Below are 15,440 nucleotides of genomic sequence, written 5' to 3'. Positions count from 1 at the left end.
CGCCTCGCGCTTCCGCCTCCGACCGGCCCCGGCCCCGCCGCCGCGCCCGCGACATCCGCCGGCTCCCTCCGGTCGCCGCCCCACCGTCGCGCCTCCGCGCCTCCGTCGCCTCTCCTCCGGCCAGATCCGGCCGCGGGAGGTCCAGATCCGGCAAGCCCGGCTCCCTCCGTCGCCTCTCCTGTCACCTTCCTCAACTCCGGCGAAGATTCCGGCGAGTTGACTTTTCCCCCTTGAGGTCCTTTTTCCACTGTCCCGAAATATTTTGCATTATGGTCCCCTGTTCATCGCATCATAACTCCATGTATGCTGCTCCGTTTTGGTCGTGTAGCATACCGAATTGTTCGTCTCGAAGATTACATCATTTCATCTCATTGCATCATTTTAATTTGAGCTCATCTTGATGCCCGAAATGCTGTTGGAAGAGTGCTTCATAATGTTAGTTTCAGATTCTTATCGGAACATGCACTTTTGTCATTTTTGCCATGATTGATGTGTGCACCTTATGTACTTGAGCCCTACATGTGTTTTGATCTATGCCATGTCTTATTTACAGATGTGCTTACCATGTATTTTTATGATCAATGTGGTGACTAGCACAAGCATGCAAACTAGGCTTCGTGATATTGCTGATTTTAGTCCCTGTTCTGCTGATATTTTGATGCCATGTAAACATGATGCTACGGAGAGATCCATGCATATTTTGAGTTACTTAAGTAAGGAGGTTTTGAACATATGGTTATGCTCTATCCATCCATTTCCTGGTTCCAATTATGGAGTAGTCTAGCTTGTCATTGTCCTGCTCTACTTTTGCTTCACAATGTTTCCTGGCAGATTGTTTACATGTTATTCAATTTTGCCAAGGTTGTTGTAGTTGATCCGTGTATGCTATGATGTTGTTCTTGCCATGTATAGCTTCTATGCCATGTCTTCTTGATGGATGTATGCTTAGTTTATCATGAAATGCTCTGTAGTGAGTGCATCGAGTTCACGAAGGTGCCTTCGTAATTCTGTCAATGCCATGCTTTGTTTGCTGAATCTGTTGACGAAACTTGCTATGTTTACATGGGTGCCATCATATCTTCTGGTCCTTTTTGGCTCATGGTCAGTAAGGGACTTTTGATCTATGCTTTTAGTAGAATCATGCCATGTCTTGTTTTCCTATTATAAGTTCCTGTAGCATGTCGATAACTTGCTCTGAACATTGCTTCGTGATGCTGTTTATGCCATGTCCAACCTGATATTTTTTTGCTCTTTTGCCATGCTTGTTTGAACCTGTTATGATGTGATTTAGCCGTAGCTCAGTGTTCCTCTTTTGTTAAGCATCTCCTGTAGATCACTACGATATGCTTTGTTTTTATGTTGGGGTGCTGTAGCATAGTTTCTTGTTGCATGCTATGTAGCATCGTGCTGTTAATCGCAGCTTTGTGCCATTCTTGTTTTGCTTGCCATTTGCAAACCGTGCATCCGTTTCCGGTGATCTTCATATCGATTTCAACCGAAATCATCTCATATTTCCAGCGGCATACTTGGTTTGCCAAGTTGATGCCTTGTTCATCCTTTTTCCTCCCGGAGCACGCATACACATTGCATATCACATCTCGCATATCATGACATGTATTGCATCATGTTGCTTGTGCTTTGCACCATGATTTATTGTGGTTCCTTTGCTTGTGTTCTTGCTTTGGGTAGAGCCGGAAGACGAGTACGGGCACGAGGAACCTATTGAGTATGCTAACGAGGATCAAGCATTCGACAACTCTGAGAACCTTGCAGGCAAGATGACCATACCTTCGATATCACTTCTATCTTTGCTTGCTAGTAGTTGCTCTATCGCTATGTTAGCTCTACCTGCCACTATTTATCATGCCTCCCTATTGCCATGTTAAACCTCTAACCATCCTGTCCTAGCAAACCATTGTTTGGCTATGTCACCGCTTTTGCTCAGCCCCTCTTATAGCGTTGCTAGTTGCAGGTGAAGATGAAGTTTGTTCCTGGTCGGAACATGGATATTTTGGGATATCACAATATCTCTTGTTTAATTAATGCACCTTATATACTTGGTAAAGGGTGGAAGGCTCGGCCTTATGCCTGGTGACTTGTTCCACTCTTGCCGCCCTAGTTTCCGTCATACCGGTGTTATGTTCCTTGATTTTGCGTTTCTTGCACGGTTGGGTGATTTATGGCACCCCCTTAACAGTTCGCTTTGAATAAAACTCCTCCAGCAAGGCCCAAACTTGGTTTTACCATTTGCCACCTAAGCCTTTTTCCCTTGGGTTTTCGCGAGCCCGAGGGGCATCTTTATTTACCCCCCCCCCGGGCCAGTGCTCCTTCGAGTGTTGGTCCAACCTAAGCGATGTCCGGCGCCCCTTGGGCAACCAGGGTCTATGCCAACCCGACGTCTGGCTCATCCGGTGTGCCCTGAGAACGAGATATGTGCAGCTCCTATCAGGATTTGTCGGCACTTCGGGTGGCTTTGCTGGTCTTGTTTTACCATTGTCGAAATGTTTTGCGAACCAGGATTCCGAGGCTGATCGGGTCTTCCTGGGAGAAGGTATATCCTTCGTTGACCGTGAGAGCTTGTGATGGGCTAAGTTGGGACACCCCTGCAGGGTATATTATCTTTCGAAAGCTGTGCCCGCGGTTATGAGGCAGATGGGAATTTGTTAATGTCCGGTTGTAGATAACTTGACACTTGACTTCATTAAAATGCATCAACCGTGTGTGTAGCCGTGATGGTCTCTTCTCGGCGGAGTCCGGGAAGTGAACACGGTTCGAGTTATGTTTGACGTAAGTAGTTTCAGGATCACTTCTTGATCGCTTCTAGCTTCTCGGCCGTTGCGTTGCTTCTCTTCTCGCTCTCACTTGCGTATGTTAGCCACCATATATGCTTAGCGCTTGCTGCAGCTCCACCATATTACCCCTTTTCCTACCTATGAGCTTAAATAGTCTTGATCTCGCGGGTGTGAGATTGCTGAGTCCCCGTGGCTCACAGATTCTACCCAAAACAGATGTAGGTGCCGAGGATACCAGCGCAGATGGTGCAACTGAGCTGAAGTGGGAGTTTGATGAGGCCCTTGGTCGTTACTATGTATCGTTTCCAGATGATCAGTAGAGGATCCCAGTCGGGACGATCGGGGATCTAGCATTTGGGGTTGTCTTCTTTTCATTTGAATTTGACCGTAGCCGGTCTATGAGTGTATTTGAATGATGTATGATCATATTTATGTATTGTGTGAAGTGGCGATTGTAAGCCAACTCTCTTTATCCCATTCTTGTTCATCACATGGGATTGTGTGAAGATGACCCTTCTTGCGACAAAACCACCATGCGGTTATGCCTCTAAGTCGTGCTTCGACATGTGGGAGATATAGCCGCATCGTGGGTGTTACAGAGAAACATCATAAGATCCAACTACAATAGCAAAGCTCGGGATACATCAAGATCGTGCCATAGAGGGAACACGAGAGAGAACACGAGAGAGAGAGATCAAACACATAGGTACTGGTACATACCCTCAGCCCCGAGGGTGAACTACTCCCTCCTCGTCATGGATAGCGCCAGGATGATGAAGATGGCCACCGGTGATGGGATCCCCATCCAGCAGGGCGCCGGAAAGGGCTCCCGAGGGGTTTTTGGTGGCTACAGAGGCTTGCGGTGGCGGAACTCCCGATCTATCTTTTGTTTCGAAAGTTTTAGGGTACGTAGGTATATATGGGTGAAAGGAGCATGCCGGTGGAGCTACGGGGGCCCCACGAGGCAGGGGGCGCGCCCCCCACCCTCGTGAGCACCTCCCGTATCTTCTGACGTGGGGTACAAGTCCATCAGGTGGGTTTCCTTCCAAAAATAACTTCTCTAGTTGATTTCGTTCCGTTTTGACTCCGTCTGATATTCCTTTTCCTCGAAACACTAAAATAGGCATAAAACAACAAATCTGGGCTGGGCCTCCGGTTAATAGGTTAGTCCCAAAAATAATATAAAAGTGGATAATAAATCCCAATATTGCCCAAAACAGTAGATAATATAGCATGGAGCAATAAAAAATTATAGATATGTTGGAGACGTATCAGGCATCGTCCGCAACGGCGACGACGGTCCGCCCGCCGCCGCGCCCAAGGACGGAGCTGCGCTACCTATGGGTGGTGCGAGGACCTCCAAGGGCGGAAATACAACCCCACTAGTGCATGCTCCGCGGTCCTGTTAGCTTGTGCGCGACGAACAGCGCCTCGACATTGAGGACCCTGGCTGTCGCCATGGCAAGAGCCCTCAGCGCCACTCTCAAGACGTGCAGGGCCAACATGCACGCCATTATGCAGGCGAAAAAGGAGCGCGACCACAGAGTCATGATGGAACTCCTTCTAACCTAGTTAGAAGTCTGAGTTCCTCCCATTCCTCGCGCCTATCACTGCCACTAACAAGAGCAGAAGCATTGGCGCGAGCGCAACTACTCCTTGACTTTCCTCCTACTGCGGAGAAGCAAGAAGAGTGGAGGGTTGTAATCCAAGGCCTTATTGGCCACTCCAACAAGGATGGCCATCGAGAAGCAAGTCCCTCGTGGCGCCGGGCCACTGAGCCAGTGCATGTTGACAGTGGAAGGGTTGGAGGCGCCGCTGTCGGCGTTCTAGGAATGGTGGTCCCCATACTTGCCTGCCTGCGGCCTGCGGCGTGGCTCAGCAGTGGCCCAGTATGGCCCGTGTTCATCAACCCAAGTTCAAGACCCTCGCGAGGGGCCAAGCCTCGCGGGGGACGACACAAGGCTTCCTCAGGGGCGGCCTCACCAGGCAGGCTCGCGAGGAGGCGGAGAGATCAAGGCAAGGAGTACCTCCCGAGGTGCTCATGACGCAAGGCATGACGATCAAGACCAGGCGGGCGCCAGGTACAGTGTCCTCATTTCCTCTTTGGTGGAAATGGGGAAAGCGCAGCCGCGGAGTACCGACGCATCAGACAAATGTTTCCACATCGGTGCAACGAGACCAAGACCAGCAGAGCGGCAGGACAGAGATCACCGTGGAGCCCAAGACGACATCATCACCAGTGCCTTTTGCAGTCGAAGACCACCTTTAGTCAGGATAGCTTGTACTAGCTTCCCCCCTTCAAAATGGCTGTTGTTGGCTCCCTTCCCGCTCAATATTTGGGAAGAGGACCAGGGCCTCTATAAATAGAGATAGCCACCACAGTAGAGAGGATCGAATCCTTCCCTAGTAGAACACCGCACCAGCTCAAGAACACCCTTGGTGAGGTTGTTCTTCCTATGTACTGTCCATCATCAGCCCCAGAGGCAAGCCACCACACCACACACTGGATTAGGGTATTACACCACAACGGTGGCCCGAACTAGTCTAAACCTCGTGTCCCTTGTGTTGTTCATCATGCTAGCTTAGAATTGCGGCGAGGTTTTGGGGCGAGGATCGGTACGGAGAAGATCTTCATGCACACCCCAGAGTTCGAACCTTAAGGGTTTTGCCGGAACACGATATCCGACATTTGGCATGCCACGTAGGGGTGCGCCGGAATCTTCTTTCTGCTGTTCTATGCCCCATCGCTTCGTCGCATCCATGGCAGACGCTCACCGAGATCGCGCCGAGCATCGGGCTGCTCTTGCCACCCGCGTCGCTCAAAAGGCTCCCATCGGTGGGCCTCCTCGTCGTTCTTCGTTGCCTGCCGCCAACGCCGCCACCGGCCCGGCGGGGAACAAGCAGCAAGCATCGTCACTGCATCCCTTGGTGTGGCAGGAAGGCCGCACCGCCACTCCGTCGCTGACTCCAGCCGGTTCGTCATCTCACGCTCGTCGCGCTCCCACGGACGCGCATGCCGCATTGCTCCTAGAACATGAGCTCCTGCACTACCGCCCCGTCGACGACCTCTACGAGAAGTGGCTCGCTCGCATCACCGAGATCGTCAGCGGCGCAGGGGGCTCCCCTGCGCCATCCCTCTCGCTGCCTCGCCTGCCGTCCTTCATGGGTGATGCAGCTCAGGAGGTGCCTCCGGCACCTCCTCCCCAAGGAGGCGCCCTGGCTCCAAGGTGCGCGCCCCCTGGACGAGACCCACCATGTCCAGCGCCCGTGCGACAAGAAAGGAGCTGCCAAGAAATCCCTCGGCCCCAAGAAAGCACTCACGTGCTCCCTGCTCCAGCACGCCAAGACCGCATCCCTGCACCAGCACGCCAAGACCCCGTGATGCCCCTGGTGGCGGCGTGCGGGAACCATCAAGAGCAGGCCCCGCGTTTGCAAAAAGCTCCGGTGGCAACAGCAGGTTGCCGCACCTTCAGCACCAAGCTACGCAGAGTCGCCTGGCCAGGCAAGTTCAAGCCAGATCTTCCTCCTCGCTTCGATGGCACTGCCGACCCCGGGGAGTTCCTGCAGCTCTACGAGCTGGGCATCGAGGCGGCCAACGGAGACGAAAAGGTCATGGCAAACTGGTTTCCCATGGCGCTCAAGGATGGCGCCCGCACCTGGCTCCTGAACCTGCCTCCCGGCTTGATCTCCTCTTGGGACGAGATGCGAAACCGTTTCATCGCTAACTTCCAGGGCACTCGCGACCGCCCTCCGGTCGTGGGTGACCTGCACCAAATCAAGCAGTAGCTGGGAGGAATCCTGCAAAACTACATCCAACATTTCAATAGCTCTCTTCTCAAGATCCCCAAGGTGACTGAGGAGGCCATCATCTCAGCGTTCTTTGATGGTGTCCGCGACGTCAAGATGAAGGAGGAGCTTGCCATCCACAAGGATCTGTGCACATCTCTGGAGTTGTTCAACCTGGCCTCCAAGTGCCTAAGAGCAGAGGAGGGGCGCCACTCCCTCCTCGAGCTTCCAACTGCTGACCCAGAAGAGAAGAAAGCCAAGGCCAAGGACGTGAAGCGCAAAGGAGCAGCTGTGCTCGCAGCAGAACTAGACATGAAGCATGGCAGGGACCAGCTAGAGTCATCCAAGGGCAACCGATTCTGCGCCTACCACAACCTCTACACCCACAACACCAACGAATGCCAGGAGCTCAGGCCCGTTCGAGAAAGACGCATCGGTCGATGCCCTGAGCGCAACGACCGGGGCTACGATAGAGTAGGAGGAACAGGTGGGGTATGATGGGATGACCAAGGCCATTGCCAGGAGTGGCGTGACCACCCTCGCCAGGATCGCTGGCAGGACCAGCCTCGCGAGGATCGCCCGCAGGGCAATGCAGGCCTTCCTCCTCTACCACCACCGCCAAGAAGGAATGACGACCACCACCAGGACGAGGGGGCTGGGAGCTTCTAGGAGTCACATGCTATCGCTTGCATCTTGGGTGGGGCCCAGGCCCCAACCTCTCACCACATCTTCAAGCAGTTTGCTCGCGAGGTGAATGCAGTCCTCCCCAAGCTCGAGGCCACATGCCCTCTCAGGTGGTCCACGTGCGCCATCACTTTTAGCTCAGCGGATCAGCTCAAGTGTGCGGCTATGGCTGGTATCCTCCCATTGCTCTGTTCCCCAGTCATCAGCAACGTGCAAGTTACCAGGACTCTCATCGATGGAAGGGTAGGACTCAACGTTCTGTCTGTCGAGACGTTCAACAACCTTCAAGTGCCTTATGACCAACTTTAGCCAACCAAGCCTTTCTTAGGAGTTACTGATGGCTCCACTAATCCAATAGGGCAAGTTTGCCTCCCTGTCACTTTTGGACAGTGCAAGAACTACCGCACCGAGCTCATCAACTTCGACGTTGCCCACATTCGCCTGCCATACAATGCCATCCTCGGGTATCCAGCCCTGGCCAAGTTCATGGCGGTAACTCACCATGGTTACAATGTCCTCAAGATGGCGGGAAGCGGCGGAATCATCACAATACCCTGCGAAGAGAAGGATGCGGTGTGCTCCCTCGAGCACGCCTTCCAAGCCGCATCAATCGAGGACCCAGACAACAGGAGCGAGAACCCTCCTGAGGCAGTTCCCAAGAAGAAGAAGATATTGCCCAGCTCAAGGCCTCAGGAGGTTGGCATCTCCGGAGGTGTCGCGTCAGGATCCGCGCCCATGCAAGGGGCGCCTCCCTCCATCGCATAGGAAGGCGCGCCTAGCGCCCTCCTTGGGCAGGGCTCTGGGGCTCTCTTTTGGACGGCCTCAGACTTTGCCAAGATTATGAGGGAGGCGCTCGGGCACCACTTAGGGGCGTGCTTCGCAACACGTTTCCCTCAGGAAGGAATGGGGCAAGGAAGGCCCAACCCTCAGGAGTTCATCACCAAGGCCACTCAGGAGCTTCAAGAATCAAGAGTCTTACGTGGCGATCACCGCCTACCTGGTGTAGCTCCCCATCTACGCGAGGATGGCAGGCTGTGCGTCTGCATCGACTACCTAGGGCTCAGCCGAGTCGCGTCTCAGCATCGCCTCTGGCCTTTGCGTGTGGGACGCTGCAAGGGTCCGCCGTAAAGCTACGTTCGCATGTCTTTCGGTCTGCCGAACGCGGTTGCCACTCACCAGCGTCATCCGCGGAGCATTCTGGCAGATCAGGAAGCCAGGCACCACGCGATCCTGGCGGAGATGGAGATGGTCCTCGAAGAACCGCCTGAACCCCCAGAGCCTCCCAAGGCTCAGGGCTCCGGTGGCTCGTGAGGGTCGGCCTAATCACCACGCGTCTTCAGCTACTTCAACACCCCCTCTACAATGGTATCAGGTGACATCTTCCGAGTTCATTTCAGCTGGGAGTGCCCTCAGGGCTGCATCATTCCCAGGTCGCGTGGGTCTGTCCCTGCGGCATGTATCCCTTTTGCTTATTTCTTTAGTTTACCTTGCTGGGGGCGCCCCTCGGGCTGAATCATCCCCAAGCCGCTTGGGCCTGACCCAGTGGCATGTACCCCCTACTTTTATCTAAGCTGATTTGCCTTTCATGCTTAACCTGCCTATCATTATCATCTGCCGCCTACCACGGGCCTTCCCTCCCTCATGCAAATTGCTTGCACATTAAAAGGGGGGCGCCTGAGCATCGCGACTCAGGAGCTCTTACTGGCTCTCCAGCTCTCACCTCCTAGCCTTGCCCATGGCATCGCGACCTGGCATACCAGCGGCGGCTGAGCTCGCTCAAGGGCCGGGACCTGAGGACGTAGAGCATTTGTATCTAACCATCTCGCAGGAACACACAGCCGTCCAAGGCTCAAGACCAGGCGCAACCCGCCTTGAGGTAGGGCCTCGTGAGTCCCACGCTGGCTCATGAGTGCCCAGATACACCTCATCTAGCCCTGCCATGCCAGCCACATGTCGGGGAGGGGTTGTACACGCCACGGGGTCTCCTCCCGGAGGGGGCCCCCCTCCCAAGTACCAGTGGAAGCACCATGCTCCGCGCTGGCTGACGAAACTGCCGAGGAGCGGCTATGCCCGTACACATGCGGAAGCGCTACGCTCCGCGCTGGTGATAAACAACTGAGGGAGGCCCACGGCCGTATCAACCTCAGGGAGCCCAGAGCTCAGTGTCTAGCCTCATCGCAACGCCTCCCCTCGGGAGCACCATAGACGGGGCTGGACACGGGGGCCGCGCCCGAGTCATGCCCGAGCGCACGCCACCCAGCCAGGTCCCTCGGACCTGGTCGTCGTGTGCCCCTCCCCTAGCGGAGCCAAGGTATGAAGACCATTTGAGCGTCAAGGGGGACTCCTGAGCATCACGACTCAGGATCCTAACTAGTCACGTAGCCCCTTAATCCTTAGTTCCGCAAGGCTAACGGCGGTTCAGGTATGCGCGGGGCCGGGCCCTGCCGAGGTAGAACGACAGATCTACTCCTACACCCCCTCCCTATTTGTTGTTTGCATGTCAAGGGGGACTCCTGGCATCGCAACTCAGGAACCTAACTTGTCACGTAACCCCTCACTCCTTGGTCCCGTCCTGGTGATCCGGTCGGGGCTAACGCCGGCTGAGGTATGCGCGGGGCCGGGCCCTACCAACGTAGAACCCAAAGCAAATAGGAAGGAAACCGCAAAATCTCGAAGCAAATCCAGAAGAAAATATTACAAACCATAAATTGTCCTCACGATACCAAACACAAGTTTAAACACCTCCACGAGGCACGGTGCATATTGCAGGAGTTGAAACAGGAAAGAAGCCGCGAGAAGATCACCCTTGGGCAGCACCGTCATTCGCCAGGAGTCCCACCTCCGTGGTGGTGTTGCGCCTGTCAGCTCCACCTCCCGAGGCCGCGGAATTAGCAGTACCTACCTTGGGCGCAGCAGCGAAGGCGCGGAACTTTGCCAGTAGGGCTTCCACTCGGCCCTTCATGGCTTCAGCAGCAGCGGCGGAGCATTCGGCATCCACAGGCTCCAGCAGCTCGTCGAGGTTGGCGCCAGGGTCATGAAGGTAGACGTGGCTGAGGACCCACGTCAGCGCTGTAGAAGAAAGGACGTGAGCCTCAACCTCGGCCATGGGGCCAACACCGGTCACGACTTCCTCAAGCGCTTCAACCAAGAAGGGAAGCAGCTGGGCGGGGCCGTACTTGGCCCCAGCCAGCGGCTTCTCCAGGCCACCATCATAGAGCGTCTTCAGTTCCTTGCGAGACCTGACCTCAAGATCCGCGAAGGCCATGCGATCGTAGGCCAGGACCTTCTGAAAGCACAAGTGCTCCCTGGGTGATTTTGGTTATTAATGTCAACATATCTCTTGTTGGACTAACACGTTTACCTAGTATGTTTCAGACAAGTTCAACAATGGAGTGGCATGGACTAAAGGATGTGGAACCTCTTCAAGATGCTAAGGAAAAAGTATTGGCTCAAGCTCCAAGAACAAGGCTCTAAATTTTCTATTTTAGTGATACAAGATCACATTGAGTCTATAGGAAAAGCCAATACTATCAAGGAGGGATGAGGTGTTGCTTAATGGCTTACTTGCTCAAAATACTTAGTGATATGCTCCAGATACCTCAACTACTTTCTCACATCCACATATGTCCTAAACCAAATAGTCTAACTCGACCCCACCAATTCTTTCTATCCGACGCCACCGAGTTCAGATGTCATAGCCACTACCACAAACCCTAGGCAAATCAGTCTCGCCGATAGGGATCTCGGTCTCACCGAGATGGGATTGTAATCCCTCTATGTATGTCCATTACCAAAATTGGTCTCACCGAGTTTGAGCAATCGGTACTACCGAGATTACAATGCAAACTCTCTGGTTAGCTTATTACCAAAATCGGTCTCACCGAGTTTGTGTAATCGGTCAAACCGAGTTTGCCTGACCAACTCTCTGGTTAGCTTATTACCAAAATCGGTCTCACCGAGTTTGTGTAATCGGTCTCACCGAGATTACGTTATGCCCTAACCCTAATCATATCAGTCCTACCGAGTTGCATGTCAGTCCCACCGAAAATCCTAACGGTCACTAGATTTGCTGAATCGGTCTGACCGAGTTTATCAATTCGGTCTCACCGAGTTTGGCAAGTTGTGTGTAATGGTTAGATTTTGTGTGGAGGCTATATATACCCCTCCACCTCCTCTTCATTCGTGGGGAGAGCCATCAGAATGAACCTAGACTTCCAACTTGCATTTTCTGAGAGAGAACCACCTACACTTGTGTTGAGGCCAAGATATTCCATTCCTACCATATGAATCTTGATCTCTAGCCTTCCTCAAGTTGCTTTCCACTCAAATCTTCTTTCCACCAAATCCAAATCCTGTGAGAGAGAGTTGAGTGTTGGGGAAACAATCATTTGAAGCACAAGAGCAAGGAGTTCATCATCAACACACCATTTGTTACTTCTTGGAGAGTGGTGTCTCCTAGATTGGCTAGCTATCACTTGGGAGCCTCCGACAAGATTGTGGAGTTGAACCAAGGAGTTTGTAAGGGCAAGGAGATCGCCTACTTCGTGAAGACCTACCGCTAGTGAGGCAAGTCCTTTGTGGGCGACGGACATGGTGGGATAGACAAGGTTGCTTCTTCGTGGACCCTTCGTGGGTGGAGCCCTCCGTGGACTCGCAAAACCGTTACCCTTCGTGGGTTGAAGTCTCCATCAACATGGATGTATGATAGCACCAACTATTGGAACCACGACAAAAACATCCGTGTCTCCAATTGCGTTTGAATCCTCCAATCCCTCCCTTTACATTCTTGCAAGTTGCATGCTTTACTTTCCGCTGCTCATATACTCTTTGCATGCTTGCTTGTTAGGTATTGTGAGTGTTAAACTTGTGCCTAAACTACACTCCAACTTAAAGAAGTTAAAAACTGCAACTTTTAGTACTTAGTGTCTAATCACCCTCCTCTAGACACCTCTTTTTGATCCTTTCAATTGGTATCAGAGCTTTGGTCTACATTGCTTTGTTTTAAACACCATTGGAGGAAGATGGATGAGTCTACTATTGGGAGTCTTAGACATAGAGAGCCTATACTTGATGGAGAGTTGTGACACTCCAAAAATTTTGTGGTTTTTGTTTTAAACAAGGGCCTTGCTTGGTTTGAGGAAGGTCATTTAAACCCTTCTTAAAAACCCTCTTCTAAGTTTGCCCTCTAAAAATCTTTTCTTGGATTTAGTTTCTTCTAAAAAGAAAACCTTTTTGGTTTTGGCCTTTTATTTGGTTTTGATCCATTCTAGTTTTACCATGCCTATTATGGTAAAACTCCCCAAGACCCCCCCCCTTCCACTTTGAAACAACCCAAACATTCTGTCCAAACTAATAAAATCCATTTTTGGATTTTATTCCATTTATTTCCTTTCCCAAAAAAATTATGTCCTTTATTTTGAACCTAGGTGATTTGCAAAGCAAGTACCTTAATGCCTTTGGTTTTTGGTCTCAACTCAACTCCCCTGGATAGTCCCTAGCACCCACAACCTAGAACCATCAAGATCTACTCTTCTTCTTTTCAAAATTTTCAAATTTCACCCTCTGCATGTTTGGACCAGATTTGTCAAATTTGGTGAAGTTCATATTTCCACTTCTCCAAATATTCCACCAAAATTTAGGCAACCTCTAGTTGCAATGAGAGACCATTCCACCAAAAACCAGCTCAAGGAAAAATCCCCACATGCCAAAATCATTCTGTCGAACACCTGGCATGCACTGTTATTGTTCATATTCAGTAAAATTCAGAATTCAGTGTCGTTTCTCCGTCAGAGTTTCAGTCACAGGAAAACTGTGCACTTGGCACGTTGCTCACAGCCCCTCCTCCTTGTCTGGAGCTCCACACGCGCGCTTGGCTCGTTCCTGGCGTCGGTGGCGCCCTGGCCCGCCTGCGCCGGCATGTCCCGCGGCGGCAGAACCACCGTAACGGCCGACAGGGGGACACACTGCGGCATAACGCCGTTCGGCGTCTCCCAAACATCCTGAGAGCTCCGCGTGGCCATCTCCTTGCCAGCGCATGCATGCAGCACCGTCGCCATGGCCTGGCACGCGCAGAGCGCGTTCTCTGCCACCGACGTGCCGTGTGCCGTTCCGTCGAGGACAGGCCGTAATCCTCCCTCCCTTGCTGAGTTGGACACTGGGATGGCACCAGTGCTTCATCTAGATGATGCTCAAGCCCCTAAGCCGGCCGTCCAGCCACAGCGCCGCCGTAATCGCTCGCCGGACTTATCCTTTCATGGCAACCGCCTCGGGCCGGCTATAAATAGCACCCGCCGGGCTTGCTCTCACCCCCGCACAACTCCACCACCTCACCAGACCCCGCCTAGCCTCTGGAAGAGCCTCGAGGGGCCCTTCTTCCTCAACTCCAGCCACCTCCGTCCGCCTCGGGCTCCGGCAACATTCTCTTCGGTGGGAACTCCTCCGCCGCCCTACTCTCGCCCGTAGCCTCGTACAACCTCTAGGAGTCTAACCCCCACTCCAATTTGATTCTAGAAGCTCTCTCCGACGAGGCCCACAACCACCTGAACTGCCGTCCACCGGAGCAAGGGCCGCCGTCGACACAGCGCTCGCCAGCGACCACCACAAACACCCACAGACGCGGAAGGACGTGCTGATCACAGAGGTACCACCCGATCACCCAGCCCCGCCGTGGATCGCCGTCAGCGACCACCGCATCTCTCGGGCGCCGTCGCGCCCTGTTTCCCTCGTTTGAATATTCAAACCTGACGGGTGGAGCCCGCCTATTAGCCTCTCAGCCTTTTTATTTTAAACGAACCGTTTTTTTTGGTTTTTTCTGCTGAACCCCCTGGGAGTTTTCTGTTTCATTACAGAAAGGTCCCTGGATCAAAACCCTTATATCTTTTAAACAGAACAGTATTTCTGGTTGATTCTTTTTCTGTTCTCTTTAAAATTTTGTCTAGTTTTTTATCAGTTTTATTTGAAAATTATTTGGTATACTTTTTGTGCACCTCTCGGTATTTACGTTATGTGCGTATTTTTCTTATACCATAGATTCCGGAGGAAGTGACGGAGCCGCAAACTTCACCCAGTTAGACTCCGACTACTTCGAACCAGGCAAGCATGTTTGAACTCTTGATATGATGAAGTGTTTGTTGAAATGTTTGCATCTTAGGAGTTTCATGGCATGTTTATGAGCATTTCTTTAAATGTTATATTACATGCACAGAAGTGGAAAGTAAGTTTCGGAAAGCCATATGTTGTTGGATACATATTGGCATGGCCATGAGATGGCATGAGGATGTTTAAGATGGCAGTGTTGTGACATGCCAGTCTTATGCCAGTCCATTTGACATCAGTGTCATCATGAATCAAATCACATTCCCATTCATTTCCATTCCTGTACTGCCACACGTTTTCCGCAAGGAATATGGCTTAGTAAGTTGCAACCATTTTCCTGGTACACACCAAGTAGAGAGGCCGGGATGAGGGTTCCATGGCCCTGGATTAAAGCCCGTCATCCGGTCAGGGGGCATGGGTTTTCCGGTTGGGACCGAGAGGAGGGCACCCCTTTGAGCGCGCGTATAGAAATTTGATCCCATGCTATTCGAGGTTGTGACCTCCCCGTCTCAAAGTTTTTCTTGGACGTTGTCTAGGGTGATTCCTGGCATCGTGTGGTAGAATGGGTGTGTACTGGTTAAATGTGTTTCTACCGAAATACCGTGAACGGAACTAGTCCTTTGTGACTACGGAAATCCGTTGGCTGTGGTTAGTAAGTACAAACTCTGCAGAGTCACAAATCCTTCAAATCATCTTGGACTTGTCCAAGTACTGTATTCATCTTATCTTGTCAGATATCAGTCTCAGTGACAAAACTCCGGTGGAATACATGTGTGTAAAATCCTGTTAAAAGTTTATTCTTGTGGATGGACTAACCTTGTTATTTACATTTGTTTTAAGCCCTGTCTGTGATGTCGCTCAGACGTCCGACGGTGGCATACTTGTTATTTACTTTTATTATAGGCCCTTTCTGTGATGTCGCTCCAACGTCCGACTGTGGCATTTCTTTTATAAGCCCTTTCTGTGATGTCGCTCCGATGTCCGACTGTGGCATTTCTTTTATAAGCACTTTCTGTGATGTCGCTCCGACGTCTGACTATGGCATTTCTTTTATAAGCACTTTCTGTGATATCGCTCAGACGT

This window comes from Triticum aestivum, chromosome 4B (genome assembly GCF_018294505.1).
Source record: "Triticum aestivum cultivar Chinese Spring chromosome 4B, IWGSC CS RefSeq v2.1, whole genome shotgun sequence".
NCBI lineage: Eukaryota > Viridiplantae > Streptophyta > Magnoliopsida > Poales > Poaceae > Triticum > Triticum aestivum.
Note: the sequence above shows the minus strand (reverse complement) of the source record.